Here is a 27,879-nt window from a genome sequence, read left to right as displayed (position 1 = left end):
AAAATTTCCATTTGCACATGTTTTTTCTTCACCATTTGTATTTGGTTTTCTCTGACACAACAATTGAAAATCTGGCTGAATTACTGGTAGATTCTTGAAACCAGGACAGGGGAGGAGGAAGAACTAATTTATTATTTCATTCTAGATGGTGATCGGTGACCACACATGAACAGAGGTTTCATGAGCATGCGGGGTTCCTGCACTCTCGCTTCACCTCTGGCAAAGGGAATAATCTTGGGAGGGCGATACAGCTTGTCAGCTTCAGGTTTCTGACCAAAATTCTCTCCAAGATTCTCCTTCACCCTGAGACTCGAGAGGTAGGAGAGTCGCACACAAGCCTTCCCGAAGTAAAACCACCCCGCTCTTCAGGTTCCACTGCAGCATCCGAGACGCCTTCAAGGAGTCTGCAGTCACAGACAGACATGGCCACGAGGTCTTAGTAGCCCATTATTGGAAATTATTTATCTTCCTCTTTTTGCATCCGGAAAACTTTAAATATGAGGTTTGGCCCTTAAATTGTGGGAAGTAAGAGCGAACACTATGCAGCAGCATGGAGAAGGGGGCCCTGTGGGAAAGCTGTATAAATCCAGGCTGACCTGGGGAAAAACAAGAACCCAGCTCAGAGCCACTCCCTTGGGAATGGCACACTGAGGAGCCATCTTGAGCATGTGGCTTGGGGGATGGTGGGCCTCTGGGGCAGGAGTTGGATTGAGACCCAGGAAGGTTAGTAAAAGGGAAAAGTGACTCCTCAGTGAGTGCTAAAGTATACTCAAGCAGAATAAAATCATCTCGGGATATCTATGTGCCATTATCTGTGAAGATCTCAACTATCCTCTATACGGATGTCTTCTTACCCTTCCATGTTGCTCAAGGCTGCAACTATGTGACAATCTTGTGATTTTTTTTTCCCTTTTAGCCTGTTCTAGCTACTCAGGTAAACCTGAATAAAAATGACCACGCAACAGAGAGGTGGAGGCAAAGTATTATTCCCTCAACTCCTCAAGGGATTAATTTGGTTTAGATGTTTATTTCTGGAATTAAACAAGTTGTAATAATAAAAATGTGTGGCTTTTATCCATGGTCTATTATAGGTGAACTTGAAACATCAGATATTTCTACAGTCAATCAAAAGAAAAATAAACACGAACCTTCCAGCCATTTACAAAGAACTTCTCACATTTGACCTTCACAACAACTGTGAGATCGGAATTCTTGTGAAGCTGGTTTTACAAATGACGCAACAGGCCTACCAGAGTGATCTGCCCAAACTCGTGGACACTTATCTCAAGTCACACACTGTCCTCTACACCATCCTGCAAGAGAGGGAGTGAAACTGCTGGAAAGTATTATTTCTGTTTCACCGGCAGAATTTGGTAATCTGTTGTAAAGTTACTTATTTCGTTCACTGTATTGCTGCACCTCTGCTATTTTCTCTCCATCAAAGGGCATTTCTTCTTAGAGTTTCCAAGCCAAAAATGTCTGAGACTACTTGATCATTTTAAAAGCCCTTTTGTGTACCTTATCTATGATTTTCCACCTAGCCCCTTCTGCAATTCCAAAATACCCTGTCCACTATAGCAGAACTTCCCACCCCACCTGTGATGGGAGTGGGTTGTATTTCAATCCCATCAGCAGGAGTTGTGGCTGGTTGAATCTGCCCCCAAGGTACCTGGCGAGGGCTCCTAGGACAGTAGCCCAGGGGAAGCAGGAATTTGGTATGCCCTGCTGTCCCCACAGAACAAGGGCATCCTTACCAGAGCCAAGCCTATGCTTACCCACCAGCCACCTACTCGTACAGGGCGAGCCTGTGCCCATCAGAGCAAGACGGGGGCACTGTGGGAGAGGCTGTGTTACAGGTGCCCCCAGGGGCCTTGGGGCTGGAAGTGCAGCCCCAGAAGCTGCCAGTGGGGAGGCCTGTAGGGTCTCCTGTCTACTGTGACTCCAGGCCACAGCCCGAAAGCTCTGTCCTCTAGTACATCAGAAACTAATGTCTTTGTAGCTGAAACGACCCTTTTGTCTAAATTAGCTCCAGGATGCCTGCCGTAATTAGGCATGTGCATCCTGCAAAAGAAAGCTTCATCATTCTTTGAGGCCTTGTTTGACACAGAAATGGAGTGGACTGCAAATCCATGCTCATTATCATTAGAAACTGTAATAGTTCATTTTTCATTAAGGAAAAGCAGAGCTTTTAAGTCTTCAATATTTCAACTGTTGTACATTTTTGAATGGAAGTACAAAGGCGATTTTTTACTATCTACTTGAGTGAATAAACTTTCTTATTTAAGACTCAAGACAGTGGACTCATTGTGGAGCTAACCAGGGTTAAGGACCAGAGTGCCTCACTTGACCAGTCCCCGTGAGCACGGGCAGAGTTGCTCAGAGTTACAGAGGAGTCTAGGCTGGGAGGGGAAGTCAGATCTTAAACAGGAAGCTTTCTAAGTGACCAGTTTTGATAACGGCCTAAAGATACTGCAGAGGAAAGGGACTTATCCAAGTCTCCAGTAATTGAATATGACTTCTGTTCTCTTTCTAAATAAATATTAACTTTTGTACCTGGTTTTATATTTGCAATTTTCTATTTTCTTCAAGTCTCTCCCCCAGCTCCAAATTGTATAGGCTTCGCATCCAAGAAACCTGAGTGTGCTGCTGCTGATGAGGAATTTCATAAAGTCCTATCAAGCATAAAACCGGACAAAGTTACAGTTAGATTACAGGGGCAAGTTCAAATTTCTCATTAAAAAGAAGGGGAGTGGGGAGAAAAGAAGAAAAAATTGGAAAATATTTTATGTGGAAGATTTATACAAATTCGGTGTTTAATATTTTTCTAAAAGGATCATGTTTTATTTTTCTTATCATAATTATATAATATAAAGAACAGGTAATGCAAGTCTCACCGAGTGCTCTATAAATGCCCCTAAATCTCCTCCTGGTTGCTGCGCTCTGCAAATACGATGGTTCTCAGCGTGCTGTGATGGGAAAAGGGGGAAGGAAACTCTGGCCCCTGTGCTGTGCGCTGTCGCTGGGACGTTTTTGCTCGAACTCTGGAACTGGAAGCCCCGCGAATGCCGGGCGCCCCGCGCAGCCCGGGTCCCGCGGGCGGAGACGCGCTGTCTCCCGGGCGGCGCGCGCTGGGGGCGGCACAGCCAGGCGCGGGGCCGCGAGGCTCGGCCGGTGCGTCAGACCAGCGGCAGGGTACCAGCTTACGTTTTCTGGTTGAAATGCTCGTCAGAGCTGTCTGCGCTCTCACACGTGGAGCCAAGTGTGGACGTGTTTGTGTAAGTGCCATTACGATTCTTAAGAATGAGTGAGGATTTGCTCTGCTGGGACCCCATCCGGTTGTTAAAGCATTTAGTTAATCTTCGTCTACACGCACGATCCCGCCTGACAGGGGCCGCGGCGGTGCGTTTGGAGCAGTTCCTCCCTTTGGTTTCTGTGGAGGTCGTTACTTTGCTCTGTCCGGGTGACTTGGGCGCTTCTGAAGACACTGTCCGGTTCCGTTATAGGGTGCCCCTCGCTCTGGGTTTGTCTGCTGCTTCCTCATGATTAGATGCATCTTGTGCATTTTTAGCAGAAACATCGCACACGTGATGCTGTGTCTTTCTCAGGACATCACATTAAAGACTCAGGGGGTTGATTTGTCCCATTACTGGAATTAAAATAAGGACTATAGATAACAGTATCGTATTAATGTTAGCTTCCTGATTTTCATGTTGTACCTTAGTCATCTAAAAGAACATCCTTATTTTTAGAAAACACACACTGAAGAGAGAAAGAAAGAGAACAATAGAGGAAATGTATTAAAATGCTAACATTTAGAGAATGTGAGTGAAAATATATGGACATTCTTTGCACTAATTTCACAACTTTTCTTTAAGTCTGAGTTCTTTATATTTATTTCAAAATAAAAAGTTAAGTAAGAATGCAGAGGAGGTCCCCTTGACACCAGTGCCAGACCTGAAGGAAAGTCTCAGCTCCTGGCTTCTTGCTGTTGTGTAGGCACTTTTATAAGCCCAAGGATCTTGTATCAGAGCCACGTTTTTGACCCAGTTTTCAATGGGCCATCCATCAGTCTAGAACGATTTTACAGTGCAGTTTCTGTACAAAAACTGAGGGATGAAAAATTACAATTGCCTTCTCAGTCTGTTTCTGAACATCTGGCTTTGAATCAACTTTCAGCTTTGCAAAGATCGACTAAAATATGTCTAAAAACCACGTGCCAAAATATGCAACAGAAAGGGCTGGTTGAAAGAGGGTAAAATGGACACATTAACTCTTCAGCCCTCACCTCACTGTCATTTTCCCATCCTCTGTCTGCCTTTGGGGGAGGCTGCTTTCCAAGTTTTGAAAGGAAAACTATGACTAGGTTAGCGTAAAATTCCAGAACGTTCTGGTTAGATGTCAAAAATAGCAGGGATCCCTAAAGGAATTGACTTATAGTTGTTCACTTTACGTATTATGAATGTGAAGGTCATGTTCAAGAAGTTTGTTGTTTTTCACATTTTGGCCAGTTGAATTGGCTGAGGGGACATTTTCCGAGAATCCCAAAGACCACAGTTAGTTTTTCTTTTTAAATCACAGTCTATAACTTCAGATTTTTTACATCACAAAGTTCGAGTAAATTAGAAAGCCAGACAATACGTGCAATTGCCTGAATGGAATGTTGAGATAATCCTGTGGTGACTGTTTTTTCAAAAATGAAATGCACTATGATCACTGCCATGCCATGAATATCATGTATAAAGAACTGTAGAAACCCCAGCCTGCTGGCCTCTTAACCTGATCAGGAAGGTGTTTTGAGGTAGCTAAGGAGCAGTAGATTGGGAGTTGACCAGATTTGGATCTGCCAACAAACTCTGTCATTTACTAGCTCTGTGACTTCTGGTAAAAAGTCCCATGTGAAACAACAGCTGTGTAAGGTTGAACAGGTTGTCTACTGCAACAAAAGAACATGGCCAAGAAGGTGGGCCCACAAATTTAGCCTACACTCTGCTCACCCAGCTATGTGCCTGGCAAGGCTGTGCCAGCCCTAAGAAAGAGGCACAAAAGAAGCAGAAATATCTGTTCACAAAATCATATGGGATTATAGATGTCACAGTACTGACAGGAGTTTTCTCTGGGTTACAGAATATTGATGATTTATGTTTTATGTGTTTTTTGTATTTTTCAAATTTTAAAATGACAATATATCGTTTTATGAGAAAAAGGTTGTAATTAAAATTTAAATTAAAATGTTCATGTTCTTTGTCCTAGGTCTTTGACTTCAAACTCTTTATCCTAAGGGAAAAAATCTGAAATATAGTCAGAAAGTAATTAGAGAGTTACAAAACACTGTGAAAAATAGGAAACACTTTAGAGAGAAAGACAGTTAAGAAAGTCATAGTTCCTCCACCACAAAACAAGGTGTATATTCTTGTTTGTTCTCAGTCTTACTCTCTCCTCGTGGAGCTTCTGGCGAGCGCCGTGTGCCGGCTGAGGGAAGAGAGGGGCCTGCTTGTCCGGTTCTTTGTATAAACTGACAGGTTGGCACCCTCATTTTATTTTTAGGCATTTTTCCTGAGAATGAAACATGACATTCTGAGAATATTGAAAGAAAAACAGAACACGCACTTGAACATACTCTAATACCTCAGCTATGTAAATACAGAAATACATAGAACACCGAGCCAGCATTTAGAGACAAAAACTGGAAGGAAAACATCAAAATATCACAGAGAGTACCCCTGTGATGGGATATAGGCAATATTAACTTTATTGTTTATAGTACTTTCAAGTTGTCCTACAATTAGCACATATTAATTTAATTACCACCAGGGAAAAAAGCATATTTTAAAAACAAAACATCACACATGGTTTATCCAACTTAGCAACATCATTTCAATCTTTTTCCAAAATGTCTCACTGGGTGACGGTTTGGAGACATAAATTTGATTGTGTTTTGAAGATTGCATGCTATCACTTTGAGCAAATGGAGAAATCCCTGGAATATTGCAAAACCAGGTTCAAAATCATGCTTATTCTGTATAGTTTTCCTTCCTCAAAACTTTTCCTCTCCTTCCTTTTGCATCTTAATCTTACTGAACATTTTGTGTTTTATATTTTGAGAACTTATCAATGAGCAGATATTTGTAGGATTTTTTGTTTGTTTGTTTGTCTGGTCTGTTTAGTCTGGAAGAGGGTGCTTTATGAAAAGCTTGCTGGTATCTTGTGTTTATGTTGCTGCTATAGACTCACTGGAGCCTTTCACTTACCCTCAAGGAAGGAGAATATTGGGGCACTGTCGAGGGAGGGGGTGTGGAGGGAAGCTGGGGGCTTTAATGGTCAAAGATTGGAGGAGCCCATCCCAGGAAAGATGAACGCCACCTTGCAGAGAAAGGTGGTGTTCCACACATGCGGAAGGCCAGAGACAACTCCAACTCCTACCCAGGCTGGCAAATCCTATGGGGTCGGGGGCCACTTGGAGGTGTAGCACCAAATGCCAGGCCCTTGGCAGCAAAGATCTCTGTGGGTAGACATGGCTTAGGGAGAGCTGACCACCTCAAATGGGGGCCTGAGCCAGGAGCAATGCCAGCGATGGCCAGTCACCAACACCTGAAGACAGGGCCCCTGCCCATGTCCCTCTGCTGAGTTATCCCTGAGGCTGTCTGAAATCAGGGGAGAGGACAGAGGAAGAGTACCCCCAAAACTAAAGGATCCTGGATTTTTTACCCAGATCGGTGAGTGGGACCTCAAGCTACATTTAATTTAATTTAAAAAAAAAAAAAAAGAGAGAACTATGGCATTTTTATACCCTGAGTATCATGGAAAAATTTATGCCTGTATTAATAAATAAAAAGCATTTAATAAAATAAAATGATTTCTAAGCCATAATTAATAACCATGTATCATAAAACCAATCCCTGAAAATTCTGGTCAAAAGGCTGGGCCGAACCATTAAAATCAGGATGGTGGAATCTGAAGGCAGCTTCCCCCTGCCAAATTAGAGTTTAGGCACCGAGGCTAACTGACTTGTCCCCAGGGCTGGGTGGTGCCCTGTAGAGAGGTCCCAGGCAAAGCCCAAGTCCTCCTACCAATTAATTCTTCAGCGCACACTGGCGTTTTCAAGAGGCCAGGGCTTTCTTGCTGAAAATTCCATTAAAACTTCAGAGAGTGATCATGACTTTCCCAAGTCCATCCCTTTTCCTTTTCCCTTGAGAGTCCAGGTCCAAATATACATCTCCACGGTTGTCCTTTCTACTGACTTTCAGACTTCTACAAAAATCCGCAGATCCTTATGCAAAACCCAGGGGCAGAGCAGGAGGGGTGCAAATGTGTTTCAACCTTGGGGATTTTAGAAAATTAATCTGGTGCACATGGTACTTTGTACCCTCAAGTGAAGTCTGGGGAATCACCCTGTAATCAGACACATCAATAGCTCTGTTTCGAATGTATGAACATTCCCAGAGGGATAAACCAGGACTGTCAAGAGCCTCATGTTGGTTCAGGTCAGATTTTGCTGTCAAAAGAGTTATGAAAAACTTTCATTTCTTAGAGATTTATGGATTCTTGAATTGTGGATAAAGCATTATAGACCTGTACCTAATCTGCCTGCTTAAAATCTCAGACTGGATGTCCAAATGATTTCTCAAAATTAATATATCTAAAATAAATCTTCTGAATTTCATCCCCCAAACCCTTTCCTCACCCAAATTTCCCATTTCGCTCATTGGTCTCTTCACAGCCAGGTTGCTAAGGCCAAAACCCTTCCTTCCCTCATCCCTTATGTTGACGTCACCAGCCAGTCATGTTGGTCCAACTTCCAAACCCTTCATTGCCCTTCATCTCCGCTGCTGCCCCATGGTTCATGCCACCGTCATCATCAGCTGGGCTACAGGAGCTTCCTAATTGGAAGCTCACTCACTATCGCCACTCCCTCCCCTTCTATCCATCTTTGATTACAGATGGAGGAATCTTTTAAAATCATAAATCAACTCATGTTACCACCCACCTTTCAGTCCTTCAGTGTTTCCCATGAGTTCTCTTCGGAGAACATAGAAAGTCCCGAGCATGGCCTCCTAGGCCCCGTCACACCCAACCCCCAACCCCCACTTGGTTACGCCGTCTCTCTTATGCACTACCCTCCAGCCACACTGGCCTCATTTCTCTTGCTCATATCCACCAAACTCTATTCCACTTCACAGAGTGGCACTTACTGCTCCCCAGGGTCGTTCCAGCCTTAGCTCAGCTGGCATCTCCTTAGAAAAGCCTTTCCTGACCATTCTATCTAAGGTGGATCCACCGCTCCACCTTCACTTCTCCCTGTTCTGTGACCTTGTTCAGTTCTGCCACAGCACTGAACACAGCATCTCTCGGTGTGCAATTACTGCTTATTTCTGCAGAAGCTATGTCGATTTCCCCACTCCACCGCAGTGTCAGTTCTGTGACACACTCATTCATTGCTGTGAAGTCGGCCAGGGTCTGGCTTGTAGTTTTGCAATAAAAACTCATTAAAAGAATGAATGAATAATTGAATGAATGATGTGTAAACTAGAGATAATTCATTTTAAATATCTCACATGGTGCCTAGGGTATGCAAACACTCATTAATTGGAAGTTAATGTTATTACTTTATTCTATTATTGTTACTATTATTGTGGTCGGGAGGCCAGGCACCTTGGGTTTGTGGGATCTACAATGGGCACCAATAAATGGAGTGGGGGTGAGTTCTCTGATCTGAGGTCACCCACTCCAAAATTCCAGATAGGGCTGACCCTGAAGGTACTGGCCTTGCCTTCCAATGCGTAGCTACCATCAAGTAGCATGATCTATGGGTCTCGGGGCTTCCTTCAAGAACTCTAGGGACTTTTAAGTGGGTAATTAAATCTTGAGAGATTGGTCTTGGGCATTTCATTCAGCTCAAAAAATATTATATTCATTGATATTCACCATACGGACCTCAGAAAAGGAATTCATTGCTTAATGATTAAACTTCACATATGTTACAGATTAAAGTCAGTATATCCCATGACATATTTAGATAACACATTTCCCAATTCTTCTGCTACGCAAGCCCACATTTCTTTTTTTAAAATCAGATTAGTTATCATCTTGACTACTATATGTTACCTATTCATCAATTTTGAAAAATTCCATCCAGTAGAAAAAGCTTAAAATATCTGGTGCACCTGAAATCATAACTGTTTCTTTGTTTTATTTAAGGTAGAAAAGAGTGATTTCAGATTTTAAACATTTTATCTGAAAGAGAATTAAACGAATCAACTGTGCTTATTAAAAAAAACCTTAGCATTAGCTTAAACAAAGAAAAGATACATTTCTAGAGAAGAATGTTATTATATGCAGTAATTTAAAACATCAAAACTACTTTCCTCTAATGTAAAGGATATAGCCGTTTTAAAAATGAAAAGGACATGAAATATATGTTTCTCATGCCATTTGATGAAATGTTTGACAGAATATAAAACCCCCAAGATTATTGGGATTTGATGTTCTTGGAGGCCATTCACCATGATTTCTGCTTTTGTGGTTGCTTCAGGATAAAGTAAATCATGAGCATTCACCTAACGCGAAAAGTCATATCTGACCATCTGGCTCTATTTCAATGTGATCTTCAAAATTTCTTCTCAGAATCAAAAACAAAACAAAAAACTGAGTAGATTTATTAATGCACTTGAGATTTGGGGGGATGGAGCTGTGTTTACTTCAGAAACATTTGAGAAACGTATCTTTAATCACAATTTTGTAGTAAATGTGACAGTAAAAAAGTCAAATAAATTTAACGATCATCTTAAATGTTCTCAGTATACCCCATTCACCTTATTAAATGAATCTCACTGATTCAGAATTTATAATAACAATTATTACTTGACTTATATTTTCAGCTTTCAAAAATAGTTTCAATAAACAAAATAAGTACTGTAAATAAGGCTTCAAGTAATTTTTCAACTTTTATATACGTTTTTGTATTCTATTCACCACCATCATCACCACCATTTGTGTCTGGAATCATTTGTTCAAAGTTCACGCCAAGCATGTATTTCTTCCCAACATTCTCAGAGCAGTTCCATTAGCTGGGTACCAGGGTTACCATTTTTGCACATGAAAAGCAGAGGTTCAGAGAGGTTAATTGACTTGTCCAGGATCGCAAAGCTAGAAAGACACAAGATTTTTATTCCAGAGCTTTTATTTCCACCTAGTGTTAGTAAAACATGCTAGCTATGAGCTTGTGTTATTACACACAAATTTTAGAAATTAAACCACATTTTAACATCTGCAATATAGACTGTTCATCAGTTTGAAATAATTTTCCCAACAATCTACCTGAACGAGTGAGGATTCATAGGGTCAAGTGTTTCTCCTGTCAGTTTAGGCCCATGTTTTCTTAACTGTACTTTTAGAAATATTCTATCATATATGCCTAACTATTTTTCTTTTTCAACCTGTTTTATCAGACGGTATGATTTTCTGGGTGCTAAAAAGACTATCAAGACACAGATCAACCCTTTCATAATAATCAAAACTTGGCTAACTGCAGAGTACAACACATCTGCAGTCTTCCTCTTGGATTGAATGGCCAACCCCACATAACAGATTGATATGTTGCCTTTGAATTCCCAGGAGATGCTGTCGCTATTATTTAAAGCAATTGTTACTGATGATCATGTTTAAAGCGGGACTTTTGTGACCCTCGAGGCCACTTTTTATTTCCTTAGAGAGAGAGGCTGCATGATGGAGCATAGGTACAAACCAGCCACGCCCTTTCTTCCGTGGTAGCCAAGGCAGCTGCTAGATGTCTCCCACATCAGAGTCTGCCACTCAGTTCTAAAGACAGCCAAAAATGTTCACAAATGATGCTTTGCTTTAGACAAGGGTCTAAAAACAGCAATATTGTGATTAATAAATCCTTCGTGGTGAAACTCCGTTATAAGGAAGTTTCTGGTTAAAATATTGCCACGTGAAGCCCAGTTGGAGCTTGGGTTCTTTGGCTCAGGGCTGCGCAGATTGCTCTTGCATAGCTCTTTGGTTCTACAACTACGAAGACCCCAGCAGATAATCATGACAGCATGTCAGGGGCAAAATAAATTTAGGATGACCAAGTAGCTTTAAAGATTAGGGAGTGAAAATGAGTCAGATAAAAAAAGAAGTCTATTTTCTGGCTCTCAAATGCAATAACAAGAGCCCCAACCAAATTTCTTGCTTGCTCCGTGGTTCTCCTGGCACTTCAGCTGGCAACCCTGAGATAGCGGATAAAGTAAAAAGCCCAAGGTGAAATATGCATTGTTTTACTTTATTTGGTGTCTGTCTGTTGGGTCCTGCAGGAAGCAGATGCCAAGGCAGAGTATTGTTGGGGTTAATACCTGTGAATGATAAAGAGGGAGAGCGGGAGGAGGGAGAGAAGGTCTTCAGATCATGGTGCAGGTCCGACACCTGTGAAAGGAGTAGGGGAAGGAAAGAGGATTGGGTAGGAAAAGCCTCAGCCTGCAGGGTAGTCCTGAGCAAATAAAAGGAAGCTCCAGTGTTGGGTAGAAAGAACCAGGCCCTAGAATGTTCCATCATTGACAAGGGGCTGCCTGGGAAGTCTGAGGTCTCAGTGCAAAAACTGTGGCAGATTCCAAAAGTGCTGCAGCTGGGGGCTGTCTGCTATCTGCTCTCTCCCTGCTGGTCAGCAAGTTCTTTCTTAAAGGGATCCAGGTGGTACACCCCATGCTTACTCTACAGTGTTTTAAATAAAATTACGTGTTAATATTTACAGTTTAGTGAGATCTTTGCACTATTTAAACAATTAGAATTCAGTCCTATATTTTAATTCTACCTCTAGTTACACAGTCCTGGAAAATCAGTTGAGTAAGTAGGACCATCCTCTTCACTAACAAAGACGTTGCTGTTTAATGGCCTCAGATATCATGAATTTCACACTCATCTGTCTGCTGGTAGCAGCAAATATTCAGCTGACATCCACTGGCTTCCATAGCACCACGGCAATTTACTAGTTTTTCAGCTTCTTGATGCCACTCCTGACACACAGAACCATCTCCCCATGAAGCAAACCACACCATGGGTTCCAAACATTTACTTCCTTGATTCAAACTACTGTGTTTGGTATCCTGGCTGATCATTTGTTCTGGCCCCAGTGCATGTCAAAAACAGCCAATGTGGGGAGGTAACATAGCAGGGCATTTTGATCTCTTTACCCTCCTGCCATAGACTCTGCATGTGCACAATTCACTGAAATGAAGGCCCTATTAGGAGGAAAGGATGATTCATCAAATATCTACAAGTCCCCAACCATATCAGAAACCAGCTCCACAGTGAGGAATGAGTGTGTTGACAGCACGTGCCTGTTCATAGCTCAACCAAAGGAAAGGTCTTCAGATCATTAGGGATCCCAAATGACTTCAAGTTGAAAGGCACCCCTACTCCACCAAATGCATATTTTGCAAGATTCTACCCAAATTATTTTTTTTCTAAAAGATATAAATTTTGATCCCAAGTGTCATGAAAAGTCATGAAAAAAATGTTTTCAGAGCAGGTTCCAAAATAGCAGAAGAGACAAAACCGAATTTGTATACACCTCACCCCTTACCCTCCAAGAGGATAGAATCTGATAAAAAATCAGAATGGAGGTGTATTAGTTTGCGAGGGCTGCCATAACAAAATGCCACACGCTGGATGGCTTGAACGACAGAAATTTATTTTTTCACAGTTCCGGAGGCTGGAAGTTGAAAATCAAGGTGCTGTCAATATTGGTGTCTGGTGAAGCCTCTCTTCCTGGCTTATAGAAGGCCGCCTTCTCTCTGTGTCCTCACCTGGCAAAAAAAAGAGATCTCTGGTGTCTTTTCCTCTTCTTATAAGGACATCAGTTCTATTGGATTAGTGCCCTACTCTTATGACCTCACTTAACCTTAAATACCTCCCTAAAGGCCCCATCTCCAAACACAATCCCATTAGGCATTAAGGTTTCAATGTGAATGTTGACGGGGGCTCAATTCAATCCATAACATGGGGTGCAGACCAGCTGAGTACTGCTGAATGTGGAAAGCTAAAAAGTCCAAAGTCTATCCACAATATGCCCAGCCACATTGCTGAATCACAAATAAGATCGGGAATTAAAACAAATAATCTTCCTCAATTTTATAGCTGTGTTATGTCCTCGTTGTCATGGTGAAGCCTTGAGAAGAACGTAAATCAAAATTAGTCCTTGGCTCACTTATTAAGGCAGTAAATACCTCTCCTTCTTTCCGTCCACTGCTGAGGACAACAATGAGCCATTCTTTTAGTAGAAAGATGGCACCAAGTCTCCATGACCCATTCAGCAAGTTTATAGAATTCTACCAGGACACAGAAGTAAGATTCAGATCTTATATGCCTTATCTAAGGAAGAAAAGGATTAAGCATCAGGAGAACATGAGTTTCAAGTTGCTTCTGTAGCTTTTGGTGTCTGACACACGGGGTGGCAAGGACAGAAGTTCTTTCCTCTGCAGCTGCTAAAAGTATTTCTTTGAGCGACAGATAATTTATTTAAACTATTTATCTGATGCTGTTCTGTGGTGCTGCAGTGGCATCTAGTGAACATAAAGAAGGGGCCTGGACCCTCTCTCAGCTCCAACAGTGAGAAGAACCACCTGGATTTACAGGCAGGAGACAGGGTTGTGGATGGGGATACAAGATGCATCAATTCCCCTCACTAGTGCCCCAGCCATCCAAGCCAGCCATGGCCGGGTCATTCCATGCTAAATAAAGAGACCAGTGTGCTGAGCTAGGGGTGGGAAGAGGTGATAATGGATAAAGGTGAGGCCACACCTTTACAGATTCACATAAGGGTACTCTAGGACCTTCTTTGGTTTTGCTCAAAATTGTCCCTGAACACATAGGATATATGTGCCAGTACTTTATTGCTATGTAACAAACAGCCTCTGAACTTAGTGCCTGAAAATAACCATTTTACTTTTCTCATGATTTTGTGGGTTGGGCAGTTTGTCTCTGATCCACCAGGGTGGCTGGGCCTGGAGGACCCACTTCCAGGATAGTTTCCTCACTCACACTCTGATGCCCTTCCCCATGCTTGGGCTTCTCACGGCATGGTGGTCTCAGGGTCATTCAACTTTGTTTGTGGTGGCTAGCTTGCCCTAGGCTGAACTTTCCTAGAGAGAGTGTTCCAGAGCCCAGAAGGAGGCTGCAAGGCTTCTTACAATCAGCCACAGAAGTTGCAGAGTATCACTTTCACTGTATTCTATCCGTCAAGTCCAGGTCCAAGGGGAGGAAAATGAGATTCCACCTCTCAGTGGATGGGAGAGCAAAGACTCAACAGCCACCTTTAACATAGCAAGCACAATGTATGTGTCAGAAAGGAAATCCTGTAGAATCTCACTGTGTATGCAGGGAACCTGTCTGCTATGCTCACTTTGGTGTTCAGGTATAAAATTGGGAAAGCAATGTAAACAAATTTTCATTCTCCATAGTGTAGAATTTGGAGCTGGTGATTCCATCTATCCCTGTGCTTACGCATCCCTTATCTCACATACCTCAGGTTCCTTATTTGTGAAACAGGGAAAATAATACATAACACTGCAGTTCGTTACTACGAGAAAGAGGTATCATGTGCAAAAGCACTTTTTAGATGGTTAAGAGCAAAACACGTAAGGGAAATGTCTTGTCCTAAAGAACACACTGGAAAACATATGGGCTTTGGAATGAGAAGAACCTGGGTTCCAAACTCTGCAAGGGGTGTGACATGGGACAAAACCTTTTTGAACCTCAGATCCTTCATCTGCAACATAAAGATGAAGATGAGGATGTCGAGGAGGAGGTGTCAGGACTGAGTGCAATCTTATATGAGAAGCACTGGGCATGAGGCAGGGCTGCTTACCTGGCAGTTCACTGTCTCTCCCCTTGGCAGTTAGATAATGGGCTTTTTCCAGCACTTAAAGTAAGAGATAGTCATGTAAGAAATGTTCCTCAAAGGTGATGATGCCTCGGCCCTTGGCTTTATGCTAGGAAGAGTGATAGCACATCGTCCAGGTAAGAATTGCAGAATCTCATTTAAATTTACACACAGGAACTTGTGGAAAAGGCAGACCAACGGCTCCTCTGGAACCTCCCCTCCTGCTGATTCTGCTTCCCACGTCTGTTGTTCAAGTGAAAATGGAGAGACCATCCGAAGGCAGCTCTAAAGGGAGAGCGGTCTGTTGACAAGCTCACGTAGACTACCGAGATGGCACTCACTACTTCTTGCTGTTTTAATCTTTCATAATTGTAAGCTTCTTGGATTATGAACCCATCCTCAGCTTTCACCAAGGGAGTCTCAGAATCTTTTATTAATATATTTAGAAACACCAGTGTGTTAGAAGGAGACACTAATGTGTTTGGAGGTGATGGAAATGCCAGTTAATCTGAAAGAGTAAAGTGATTCTCTCCATTTCTTCCAGACACCGGGGACATTTTCCAAACCTAAGAAGCTATGATATTATGCAGAGCTTTTTTTTGTTGGGGTCATACCATTATTTTCTGCTCAGAGTCACATTGACATATGTTTGGATCTCAGTTGTCTGTTGGTGACAAGAAGTTCACAAACCTTTAAAGATAGAGAGGGAGGGAACACAGGCTGAATCCAGGGATGCCAAAGGCACTCTAACTTACGCTGATGTACTTACCAGCCATTCTTTTTTCCCAGTAAGGAAGCATGGAGAAAGTACATTGTAAAGAATTGTTTGAGGTGATAAGACAAAAAAAATGAGTTGTCTTTGAACAAAGCTGATGTCCAATTCACCACTAGTGAGGCATGTGTCATACGTGATGTAATTGTTTGAAACCTATTTTACTAGATATGTTAATGTTTTTACACACTTGTTCTATGCTCTTGCCTGGCATCTCTCAAGAACAACAAATAACACAGGACTACAAGACAAAGAGGTCAGGTGTGGGGTATAGCAGTCTATTCCTATGGGATGGAAAGGTCACGACAGAGTTACATGAAGATTCAAATTGTGTCTTGCCTCATGCTCCTGTGGTCAAACCAAGCCAACCAGCCAGAACCGGCCATGGGCATTTCACTCACAGGGGCAGGGCTGCTCTCGCCCACTCACAGGAGTCACTTCATATTGCCCTCCGCCAACACTTATTTAGCCAAGGAGGTAGCAGGTGGAGAGACCAGCAAGACATGACCCTTGTTCCCCCTGACCTATGTCTCCTTTGGGTGGGACAACTCTGAGGCGTGTTCAACACAGGTTCTCAGGGATGCCCCACAGATAGAATGCTCTGTTGGCTTCCTCCCCTTCCCTGTCTCTCCTCCTTGCTCCCTCACAGAGCTTCCTAGGATCATCTCCCAATAAACTGCTTATACCCCAGTCCTTGTCTGAGAGTCGGTTTCTGGGGGATTCCAACCTAAGATAGAACTCAATTCATCTCTTTCTATATTCATCTCTCTCTATATCTTCCTCTTCATCTTGTCTCAACCTTCAGAAATTTTCTCTATTTTTCTGACCGGTCTTAGTAAATTTAGACTCCATTCAGTGAGATGAACATTCATAATCACCTGATTGCAGGGATGTTAGGATGTAATTTCAGAGAGATCAACTGCCTGGTGCCAGAAAGCCAGGCGATTTCGAAGAGCGTGTCCGTATTCCTCCTTCATGTCCGGCTCGGAGCCAGATGCTGTGGGTTGTTAATGAGGAAGATACTTTTTCATCCTGTCACTGACTTCTTATGGGGATTATCTTATGGGGATAAAATGTTTTGTGCCCTTCATGCTTTATTTTTCGATTCATTGCCTTTACTTATCACTTTGCGTCAACCCTTTCTAGAAATAATATTTCTTCGCAATTTGAAAAATCACACAATAAATGAGAATGCATCCTGACCCCTTGGGTTGCCCCCTCAGAGTTTCTATCTCCAAACATTTTGAGAGTGACTTTCATGTTTCTTCCCTTTATAGTTAACCATGACCAAAAGCACACTTGTAACTCTGCGTAAGACACTTTCCTTTTTAAGCTTCAGTCATGCAACCCAGTCATACAAACAAGCTCCAAGATTTATAATCAACTTAGTCTTTGTATCTCATTTCTGGCTTTGTTTTTGCCAGCTGAGTCTCCATCAAAATGATGTCCAAATTCATTCTGAAAAATGGGCCTTTACCTTTCCTCTACCAATGACTTCATTCATTCTGCTGTGGATATGTATCTAAGGTACTTACAACACACACACACACACACACGCACACGCACACACACAGTTGTGGTTTTTTTTTTTTTTTCTGCAGTTGAGTCTGTATTTTTCTTTTTTAATAATTATTTTTGGAACTTCATTTTGAAATTACACTTATTCATCGTATTCTAAAAACGTACCCTAATGGAATCACACAATGGTTTTAAACCAATCTCTAGTTTGAAACCTATCCTCAATAATATGCTAGCTCTGTCAGTGAAGGGAGAAACTGGAGGAAAATAATGTCAAGAAACCACATGATGAACCTGACCTCCTCCATGCCATCCCCTCATATTCGGGAGAACTCTAAGTTTCTGCTCGAGCGAGTCTGTATCCCATGCCTCTCAAAGCTGCCTGCTCCCAAATAAGGAACAGAGGCAGTTAAAATGTGGAAAATTAAGAAAATGCAGAACACAACATTAACTCATATACTCAGGAAGCTGTGGCAGTCTTTACTTCTCCTCACATAAGGCCCACTATAAATGAAATATATATTTTAATTATTTCCAGTTTAAATATCCCCAGTGCACAATACACAATCTCAACTGTTTGCTGTACAATAAAGGAAAATCAGGCGGTGGAAAAGCAAGAAGAAAGTCGCAGTTAATACAGAACAGTTGCAAGTCATCGTCAAGTTGCCCTGAGCAAAACCCTTCCTTTTATTTTGTAGAAAAAGCAATTGATTTCCCCTACATGCAGCGTCTGTATTCAGATTCTGTTTACTCATGAGCTCTGACAGCTTTACCCAATGCAGCTTTGCAAGCCAGCTGCTCCTTCACAATCTCTGTGGTTATAATTCTTTTAAGTTGCAGGGAGAACTTAAAATGTACGCGGCTTTCAAGGATGCAAGGCAGGCAGCGGGAACTGCTGACATATTTTATTTTTTACATAGCCTTTTCAATTACAGACAATGGCATAGAGATGAACTTTCAGTAAGTGCCCCCCCCCACTAGACATTCATCAGGCAACATAAAGCATGCAAAGTCACTTCAACTCAGCCTCTCTCTAGAAAACTCTGCAAATTGGCCAATGTCATTCCTGACTCAATGAAAACCAAGCTAGAGTCCTTTCAGTGCACTGAGTAGATGGCCTTTCCAGTTAAACTCCTGGGAGAACCACCGTCCCCCTACCCCCCGCCGCCCCCAGGGAAGGGAATCAGTGGAAATCACAATGCATTGGGCAATACCACATTCAAACTCTTTTGGCTACTCAGCCAGTCTCCCCTTATCCTTAAAACAAACAAACAAACAAAGAACTAATTTATTCAAAAGTTCTTGTAACTTGTTATTGTTTTACAAGCTTTAATAACTCTCTAAAATTTTATCACAGCAATTGCTTATGTTAAAGAGTTTCGACATCTGCTTTAGCAGTGGAGTAGCTGGGGTGAGTTTAAAATTGGTCTTGTGCAAAACAGATTTAGCACTTTGAAGAATCCAGGAGGTTCTCCTTATTTTATAGAAGTGTTTATAAGCCCTGCTTTGGCCTGCAGCCAAAACATGATTATTAAATAAACTAATACTGGTATATTACCTAAATATGCACTAGGGTGAAAAATATCCTAGAAAATTAAGCTGTCAGTGAGTAGAAAAGAAACAGTCATAAAGCATCACAAAATGCTTGGAAAGAAATGATTTTTAAGACTGACCAAGGTTTAGTGTAGCTCCCTCCCCTCAGGAGCGGTACTTTCTGGCTGCAGGAATCCTCTCTTGGTTCCCCAAATTCCCATTTCCCTTTGTGCGTCTGAGTCTTTGCACATGCTGTTCCAGGTGCCCAGGGTGTTCATTGTCTCTTCCCAGCATGAGAACTTATTCATCAAGACCCAGATCAGAAAGTACCATCTGCTCAGCCTCTCCCAGCCCCTCCAGGGAGAGGCAGCATCCTCCACAGCTGCTGTACAGCTGAAGAATTGTGTGATGCTCATCCCATGGCTTTGCACCTCTCTATTCATGCGTCCTTTCCCCCAGCAGCCGAGTCCTTGAGGAAATGTGCTTGCCTGCAACTTATTCTCCTTAGTATCACAAGTTCTCTGCGAGGTGCCAGGTGAAGAAACATTCATTAAATGAATAAAGATAAAGTAACAGTAGAAATACATACATACTTATTTAAGCATATTTATATATTATTTTTATTATGTAAAAGATTTCAAGTTGGCCTCAAGACGAGACTCTTTCGGCATACAGTTTTTAATTCACTACGAGAAGCAGCTCACATTTTTCATTTTTCTATATGGAAGACCAACGTTTTTCAGAAAAAAATTTGCTTCAGAAATAACTCTTACAGTATCAAAGTTATTTTCTAGATACATGTGTTTTCTCATCGAATTTCAAGCTCCATTTGGTTGTTTACATATACCTTTTTTACTTGGCCCACAGCCTCTCTGTTGGAAAAAATGTCCATTCAAATGTGTGTATGTGTGTTTATAAAATCATCAGCACTTCCCAAATAACCTGGTCTGGTACAAGATGGGTCAGATTTTCTGGAATAATTAAAAACACAACATATGCAGGCTATGGAGCCTAATGTTCAAGTATCTTATTAAAATAGAAAAAGTACCTGAAGGAGAAGGAGGAGGGGAAGAGGAAGGAGAAGTAGCACAGTGCCGGGAGAGGCTGGGAGAGGGAGGAACAGGAGAAGGAGGGAGAGGCCGGAGAAGGGGAAGGGGTAGGAAGGAAAGGAAAGATGTAGAAACTTCCTCTAACATGTAACTTGCACTAACAACTAAGATTTATTGAATGCTTATAAGCCAGACATTGCTTCAAGTACTTTCTGTGTACTATTGTCTTAGGTAATCCTCACCCACACTCTATGAGGCAAGTCCAACATTATCCCACTGTTACTCATGAGACAGTGGAGTCACAGACGGTGATCTGCCCAAGGTCACCCAGCTAACAAATGGTAGTGTGATGGTTTGAACTTGGGCACCCTGCTCAAGAGGCCAGGTCACCCCCTACTCCCTTGAAAGAGGCCTCCATACTTGCTCTCTCAATTTCCTCACCTCCCATTCACCCTCCACCAACTCCAAACTATCCTTTCACCTCGTTATTCCAATGAAACAGCCCTTGGGGGTCAGTGGCAACTTCCATCTCACGGGGGACATTACTCAGGCCTCATTGGACGTGACTTCTTGGCCAAATTCAATACTGCTGACCTCTGTATCCTGCTTCCCTTTACTCTGGTCACAACTCTTTTTTGTTTTCCTCCTACTTCTCTGCCAGCTCTTTCTCTAGCTCCTATCCTGGTGTATTCTTCTTAACCCAACCATTTAACAGTTGATGTTCCTCAGGTGTAGTCTCAGGGACTCCTTTATTTTTCCCCTCTTACTCAGTGATCTCACCTTAGAATTTTTTTTTTTTTTTGTGAGGAAGATCAGCCCTGAGCTAACATCCGTGCTAATCCTCCTCTTTTTGCTGAGGAAGACTGGCTCTGAGCTGACATCTATTGCCAAGCCTCCTCCTTTTTTTTTTCCCCTAAAGCCCCAGTAGATAGTTGTATGTCATAGTTGCACATCCTTCTAGTTGCTGTATGTGGGATGCGGCCTCAGCATGGCCGGAGAAGAGGTGTGTCGGTGCACGCCCGGGATCCGAACCCCGGGCCCGCCAGTAGCAGAGCACACGCACTTAACCGCTAAGCCACGGGGTTGGCCCCACACCTTAGAATTTAAGACTCAGATCATCTCACCTTTGTTCCAGCTTCAATTATCACCTGCATGCAAAGATGGATACGTGTATAGTTTCAACCAAGACCTTGGACCTACATCCTGAGTTCCAGACTACATATGTCCAGCTGCCTACCTGATAGCTCCTCTTGGATGTCGTGAAGATGCCTCAAATGTGCTCATCAAACTATGTATTGCTGAATCCCCAGAACCTGTAACAACACTTGACACATAACAGACAATCAGTACATTTTGGTTGAATGACTTAAGAAATAAATAGATGAAACTCAACATGTTCAAAATCAAATTCATAATCTCCTAGCCCCCAAAACCAATCCTCTTCTAGTGTCCCTATCTCCCTGAATAGCACCACCTTTGAGAACTCTGTTTTCTTCTGTCATCTCAGCACTGATTTCTTTCAATTTTGTTCCCTAACTATGTTTCAAATAGATCCACTTTCTCTACCTACATAGCCATCTATCTATGCTACCTCCATATATACCTGAGATACTGTACAGATACTTCTAACAGGTAAACCCATATCCACTCATACCCTGTCCAAACTGTTTTCCACAATTCAGTCAGAGTGGTCTTCTCAAAAGATAAATGTGATCATTTGCCAACAGGCTTAGCACTCTTCAGGAGTGTTTCACTGCTCTTCTAACTAGGACCCAAATCACTAACATGACCAATAGGACACGAGCTTACTGACTTCACCTGGGTCTCCTAGTGCTCTTATTATAGCAAAGTTTTTAATTCCCCCTAGAGATCAAGCTCCCTCCTGCCTGGGGCCTTTACATATGCTGTTGCTGTGCCTAAAGCCCTGGACATCCTCCCACCCCACTTCACTGAGTTGATTCCCACTCATTCTCTGGTTTTCCAGACTGGTTCCATCCTCTTGTTAAAGCTCTAAGTTGTCATATTACATTTATTTGTGTGATAATTTAATGAATATCTGTCTTTCCCACTTGACTGTAAACTCCATGATGGTAGAGAATGTCTTTTATTCTGCTCAATTTTTTTTTTTTTTTTGGTGAGGAAGATTAGCCCTGAGCTAACATCTGTTGCCAATACTCCTCTTTTTGCTGAGGAAAACTGGCCCTGGGCTAACATCCATGCCCATCTTCCTCTGCTTTATATGTGGGACGCCTGCCACAGCATGGCTTGATAAGCAGTGTGTAGGTCCACACCTGAGATCCGAATCTGTGAACCCCGGGCCGCCAAAGCAGAGCGTGCAAACTTAACCACTACACCACTGGGCCGGCCCTGTACTCTGCTTAATTTTATCCTTATTTCTCATCACAATGCCTGCTCAATAAATAATTATATAACTGTTGAAGGAATGTATTGATGAGAAATTTATAAAGGAAGATCAACACCAAGACATGGGTTGAAACATTACCTGAGCTTGAGAAATAGAAAATACAACAGTCATACAAACAGAGAAGAAGATTATCTGTAAAGGAAAAGATCTTCCAGGTTGGGCTCATTAATCTCTGGAAACAGTTTATGCCAGAAGATATTGTAATATGTTAAGCTTTGAGGAGAAAAAAATTCAGCCAAAGAAATCTAGTAAATATTTCACTCTATTGTTCAAATAGCAGGGCAACAGAAAGCCTTCCACAAATATATGGAGCAAAATTATAATGTTTATCATTGTTCTTTTCCGATGATTTATTATGCACCTTAACTGTACAAGAAGTGGTAAAAAGGCAGAATGATCAAGAAAGCAGAAATGTGCAAAAAATAAAATGAAGTAACATAAATAAGACATGTCTTTTAAGTGAGTAAATTTCAAAAACAAATATGTTGAAATAAACACACAGTTAAACAATCACCCTCAAGTTGATTCCAAAAGCAAATCCAAATACACCTGAATCTAAGTGATTAGAAAAGTTTGTAAGCAAAAAGAAGGGAAAAGAGACCAAAGACTTAAACATAAGAACTAAAACTATAAAACTCTTATGAGAAAACATAGGAGAAAAACTTCATAACATTGGATTTGGCGATGATTTCTAGGAAATAACGCGAAAAGCATGGGCACCAAAAGAAAAAGATAGATAAATTAGACTACCTCCAAATGTAAAACTGTGCATTGAAGGGCACAATGAACAGAGTGAAAAGGCAACCACGGAATGGGAAAAAATATATGCAAGTCGTATATCTGATAAGGGTTCAATAATCAGAATACATAAAGAACTACAGCTCAACAACAACAAAACCAAACAGCTCTATTAAAAAAGGGCAAAGGACTTGAATAGACACTTCTTTAAAGAAGATGTGCAAATGGCCAATAAGCACATGAAAAGATGCTCAACATCACTAGTCATCAGGAAAATGCAAATCAAAACCACAGTGAGATACCATCTCATACCCATTAGGATGGCTACTATCACAGGAACAGAAAATAACAAGTATTTGTGAGGATGTGAAGAAATTGGAACCCTTGTGCATTGTTGGTGAGAATGTAAAATGGTACAGCCACTATGAAAAACTGTATAGCAGTTCGTCAAAAATTTAAAAACAATTACCAGGGCCAGCCTGGTGGCGTAGTGGTTAAGTTCCCATGCCCTGCTTCGGTGGCCCGGGGTTTGCAGGTTTGGATCCCGGGTGTGGACCTTCACACTGTTCATCAAGCCATGCTGTGGCAGTGTCCCACATGCAAAATAGAGGAAGATTGGCATAGATGTTAGCTCAGGGCCAATCTTCCTCACCACAAAAAAGAAAGAAAAAAAATTTTTTTAATAAAATAAAAAAAATAAAAACATGTACCAGTATTTCCATTTCTGGGTATAAACACAAAAAAATTGAAAGTAGAGACTCACAAGAGATATTTGTGCACCCATGTTCATAGCAGCATTATTCAAAATAGCCAAAAAAGTGGAAGCAACCCAAGTGTCCATCGATTGACGCATGAATGGATAAGCAAAATGTGGTATATACATACAATGAAATATTATTCGGTCTTAAAAAGGAGGAAATTCTGACGCATGCTACAACATGGATGAACCTCAAGGACAGTATGCTAAGTGATATAAGCCAGTCATAAAAAGGACAAATACTGTATGATTCCACTTAGATGAAGTATCTAGTGTAGTCAAATTCATAGAGACAGAAAGCAGAATCAGGTTGGGAGAAAGGGGGAATGGGGACCTATTGTTAAATAGATACATAGTTTCAGTTTTTCAAGATGAAAAGAATTCTGGAGATGGATGGTGGTGATGGTAGCACAATGTGAATTTACTTAATGCCACTGAACTGTACACTGAAAAGTGGTTAAGATGATAAATTTTATATGTGTTTTACCACTTTTTTTAAAAAAAAGAAAAGGTACACCATGTAAATTGGAAGTAAAAAGAAAGCAAAGGCCAAGAAATTATCAGACAAACTCAAGGAAAGATAATTTCAATTGGAGAGAGAGGCCTTTATAATCATGATGGTGATGGTTCTCTATAGTGAAGAGAAAACAATTAGAAATTTCTATGTACCAAGTAACCTGACATCAAAATATAAAAGTAAAAGCTGCAGAATCACAAGGAGAAATGGAAAGAAACAGAACTTGAAACCAACGATGAGAATCTTAAACACACTTTTCTTAGTTCTTAGCAGATGAAGTAGATAAAACATAAGGACAGAAGACCTAAGTTTTTTAAAAAATTAATTTAGGTATCATTTATATACAGTAAGATGCATAATGAATTTTTACTTATGTATATATTCATGTAACCTCCACCCAGGTCAAGAAACACACAGACAGTTCCACCTCCCAGAACTTTTCCTCATGTCCTTGATGGTGTTCAGGGCAGGCCACCCCAAGATACACCACTCTGGATTATTTCGAGCTGAAGACACTAGAGGCTCAGAAGACTCAGGAAGAACATTTGAGCTTCCCCTCCCAAACTGCCTAAAGAATTTAACATAGAAGGCCTATTCCAGGAAGGAGCCACTACCATACGATGACTGTGGTATAATGTAAAATAGATGCTGTGATAAGAAAGGCACCAAGCCCATCTTATCAAAAATTCTGTCTCCCCCCAGGTCACATTCTCTAGGTGGCCCTGAAAAGAGTTGTCAGACAAACATTTGCATTTCCATCTCCATGTAAATCATCTTCTTCCCCTCTGAAATCCCAAACCACCACCCCCTCAACACCCTTCTCACCTTTAGCTAAAATACTTACGTGAGCAGCTTAGTCAGAATGACGAGTTACTCAGTTCTCGAATTTCTCCCATGTATATATGTTATTAAATTTTGCTTGATTTTCTCCTGCTAACCTGCCTTTTTAATTATTTGGCCAGCCATAAGAACTTTAAGGGAAAGGGCGGGGAGGGATTCTCCCTCTTCCCCAATATCCTTTTCCAGTCAATCTCTAAGATAACTATATTCTAATCTCTCTCACCATAGAATAGTTTTGACTGCTATTCAATTTCATATAAATAGAATTACACAGGTTGTAGTCTTCTGTGTCTTACTTCCTTTACTCATCATAATATTTTTTAGATACATCCATATTGTTGTATATAAAAAGTTGGTTCATTTTTATTGTTATATAGTATCAATTGTGTGAATATAACACAGATGGTTTTGTACAAGTTTTTTTGTGAACATGTATTTTTTTAATTTCTCTTGGGTGTATAGACAGGCATGGCTGGGTGTTAGGGTAAGTATATGTTTATCTTTGTTATGAATTGCCAAACAGTCTTCTAAAGCATTTGCTCCATTTTAAACTCCCAGACATCAATCCATGAGATTTCCAGTTGCAAACACGTGGTATTGTCTGTCTTTTTCAGTACATGTGCATACTATTTCAATGTGTTTTAATTTGCATTTCCCTGATGAGTAATGATATTTGAACACCTTTTCGTGAGTTTATTGACCATTTGGCTATTTACCTGTGATGTGTCTGTTGTAGTTTTTGCCCTTTTCTCAAAAATTGGGTTGTTTGTCTTTTCCCTATTGATTTATATTTGTACTATTTATATTTATTTTGTATTCTATATATTCTAGAAAAAAGTTCTTTGTCAAATATACATATTGGCAATGCTTTCCCCACTCTGTGGCTTGCTTTTCACTTTCTTAAAGGTGTCTTTTGATGACTAAGAATTTTTAATTTTTATAAAGTCAAATTTACCAATTTGTGTTCTTTTATGGTGTGTGCATTTACATCCATCCCAAGAAATCTCTGCACACTCTAAGATCTTAAAGACAATCTTTAGTATTTTTCTCCAGAAGCTTTATAGTTTTAGCTTCATATTTAGAACTATAATCCATTAATATTTTACTTATTATAAGCAATTGAGCCAAAAGGCTTAAACATATCAAACTCTACTTGAGAAAAAGGGAAATAAGGGTTGTTATACATGAATAAAAACTTACAAAATGATGATAATTTAGGTCACCAAAAATCCCTCAATGAATGCTAAAAGCATGAATAACAAAACCACATTGTGTCCAGAATTAAATAAAATGAAAAATAAATAAAAAATTTTAAATCTACTTGGAAATCTAAAAAACTGTCTCTTATACGCATTAGGTGAAAGGGAAAATCAGTATTTCAAAGAGAAATTTCTAGAAAATAATGACACAATTTTTAAAAAATCTCTGGGACAAAGTCAATTTTTACTCAGATAAAAAGTTCACTTTTACTCCAAAAAAGAAAAAAGAAAAGAAATGACGGGAGAAATGAAGGAATTACTATTGATAACAAAGGGTACGTGAATTTGAAACTGGAAAAGCCATCCCTACACCTTTCTCTCAGTTTATGAAATATAGAAAGCTACCATAAAATACAAAGAGTTACCTGAGTGTCCCTTGAAATTAGAGGCAGCCAGGAGATCCTGTTTTGGCTCCTGCGGTGGGGTCAGAGCCTGCTGATGCTGTCCCGCTCTCTTTCTTTCCTCTTCTTGCCTTGAATAAGGACACAATGGCCATCTTGTCACCATGTTGAAAAGGCCAAAAGAATCGCAGAGAATTCAGCCCTGACAGAAATGAACTAAAAGAAAGGGCACCAGCAACCATCTACCTCTTGACTCCTTGTTTTGTGAGAAAAAAAAAATCATCGCTGCAGTAGGTTAAAAACATTCTTAATTGACAAGAGTGAGTAATGAGATAAGAACAGGGATCATATCCGTCGAACTGAATTGAGTTAACAAATAGATGCTAGACAAATGGGGATTTATTTAAGGATAAAGAAGTTGTGTCAGATCGGTGGTAGTAAACTGGGACAACTTGATACCCAGGTGAAGTAAAGAAAATAATAAACATGAAGTCTTATCTTGCTTCTCACAACAAAATATAATCTAAAGGGTCAACCTAGAATTCCACCAAGTGAATTTTGCCAAGCAAAAATTAGTAAATGTTATTTTCTCCTGAAACACTCCTCCCAACATTTAGAAGGAAATCCTTGCCTTAATGTCCACTTTTTAAACAGTTATAACTGCAGGCCAAGTATAGAAGAAGAAAATGGGGAATATTATATTGGCTTCCTGTGCCTTTAAAATTAGAGCCCCCTTAAACAGTATTAATGGCAAAGATGAATTTGTATTAACCTCAGAGATGGGTCTGTATTACCTTGAAGTGAAACTAGCAAGGAAATAATTTTTGTTGTTGGATTTATAGTTTTGAAACAAAGGCATGCATCTTTGTATTTTTCTTTTCTAGTTTTCTTAAGAGTTTTCTTCAATCCTTGTAAAGTGACTCCTGCAGTTTTACTTAAAATTTTTTTTTTTCAGAATCAGTTGAGATATAGTGGGAAATATATTTTTCTTGAACTTCTATTGACAGGTTGTAGTAGAACCATCTGGACCTGATGTCTTTGGGGATGAGATATCACGGGCCACCATTTCAATTTTTATTATTACTTTTCTTTATGGTCATGAGCCTTCTTGGTAGTCTCTCTCTAAGACCAATCTTGGCCTTTACACTTTCCTAGAAAATTGTCCATTTCATGGGTTTTTAATTTATTCATATAAAGTTGTTCATGTCGACCTTTAAAGTTTTTAAAAATACTTCTGCATATGTTTGTGTTCCGT

This window comes from Ceratotherium simum, chromosome 21 (assembly GCF_057802395.1).
Source record: "Ceratotherium simum simum isolate JZ-2026a chromosome 21, ASM5780239v1, whole genome shotgun sequence".
Classification (NCBI taxonomy): domain Eukaryota; kingdom Metazoa; phylum Chordata; class Mammalia; order Perissodactyla; family Rhinocerotidae; genus Ceratotherium; species Ceratotherium simum.
Note: the sequence above shows the minus strand (reverse complement) of the source record.